The following is a 1,738-nucleotide window of genomic DNA, read 5'->3' on the forward strand; positions in this document are numbered from 1 at the left end:
AAAGTGAAAATTAAAGCTAAACAAGAAAAATGATTTGAGAAAAGAACAGGGGCAAAAATCACAAAACAAAGATATAACACCAACCATCAAATATGATGATAGGAGCATATAGCACAACCAATTCCTTAAATTCAATGCAACAAGAAAAATGAAGTAATCCTAATTGTTAAAAAACACCAATATCATGGAGAGGATTAAATGAACTTAATAATGTTTCCCAAAAAGTCCGTCATTCCACAAATAGCATCATATAACTATACTTGAGATCAAGCTTGTTATAGAGAATAAGAATGGACTACAAAGCCCAATGAAGCACGGGTACTCCAAAAATAGTGTCGTATGAGTACCGAGTACTTACTTGAGATCAAGCTTGTTAAAAATAGAGAATAAGAATGGACTACAAAGCCAAAAAGAGACATAACATAACTCTCAAAAATTCGGAAGGATCAAAGGGAAAAAATATCTGGAGAGCAAAGAGGAAGTCCATATGTAAGCTAAACTAGCAGCATTTTTCTTAGAATTCCATTTGGCAATCAATAAATATTTTAGTAGAAGATAATAGATAAATGACTCTGTCACAAGCTCTAAACTAGAAAATACATCAAAATCCACAAACAAAAAGCTGAAAACTGAATCTAGTTTCGTTAGTACTATATGCAAAAATTAAGAAATATGGTATAGTCCAAGAATTTTTTTAAATAATTAGGTAAACTACACTGAATCTAGTTTTGTTACTACCATATGTAAAAAATTAAGAAATATAGTCCAAGATTTTTTTTTTTTTTTAAATAATTGGGTAAATTACACTGACCTATCTATTGAGGCTTTTGACAAGATGGAGACATCCCCACAAGTTTAAATTACATTGACCTCTCTCTGCCACCTAATTACAAATCACAATCACCCCTCCATCATTGGTTTGAACCATCATACATCATCACCCAAGTCTCTAACCATCTCCAATAATTTTATAAAAAATATTTTTCAAATAATTTAACTCATAATTTTTTGGTTAATTCTTTTGCGGCTGAAAAATCATATGATGTTCATAAATTCAAACAACATCAACAAAATCATATCATCAATATTCAATAGTCATAAAACGGGTAACAAATCGTATCTATCTGTGTAATCCATCAAAAAACATATAGGATTTCAATACACAGATCCTCTTTGGTAGAGGAGAAAATCAAGCAAAACAACGGAAAATCTGACAATAGTAAAAAAATTATAAAGAAAATAAGGGGGGGAAAACAGATGAGATCGTAAAGCAAAAGTAAATAAAAAAACCAAATCAAAGAAAACTATTAAGTTTAGATTCACGAAAAAACAGAGAGACAAAAAAGAAATATGGAATGTAGTGATTTGTTCGAGGCCATAATCAAAATGAAAGTTTATGTTTGAAAGGCACGGAGAATCGCAATGTTTCTACTGTTGCCAACCTTCAATGCAAGTGGTTCGTCATTGATTCATTGACGCCCTTGCTCTGCAAATTGGCTTTTCCCTCTTCTATATCACAAACCCTAATACATAATACATAAATTTACATAAACATGTAAAAGAGGGTATGAAAACAAAAACAAAGAAAGAATTGGGTACGAGAAACATTTGGAGCTTTTTACTCAAATATCAAAAGGTGTTGTCTATGCCATATTCTAAGACTTTTGATGTAAAGAACATAATTTTTGGATAACTTCAGAATTGGGTGAAATCTTAAAGTGTTGAAAATTTGAGAAAA

General features: G+C 30.7%; 1 non-coding gene across 1 annotated transcript; it reads right to left on the bottom strand.

The window, feature by feature from the left end:
- Positions 1-1,354: 1,354 nt before the first annotated feature.
- On the bottom strand, positions 1,355-1,487 carry LOC145789985 (small nucleolar RNA snoR86). Its single transcript, XR_014328540.1, has one exon. It is a non-coding gene; the product is annotated as a small nucleolar RNA snoR86 (small nucleolar RNA).
- Positions 1,488-1,738: the final 251 nt, after the last annotated feature.

Source organism: Camellia sinensis, chromosome 4, assembly GCF_055761805.1.
Source record: "Camellia sinensis isolate YWXY chromosome 4, ASM5576180v1, whole genome shotgun sequence".
Taxonomy (NCBI): domain Eukaryota; kingdom Viridiplantae; phylum Streptophyta; class Magnoliopsida; order Ericales; family Theaceae; genus Camellia; species Camellia sinensis.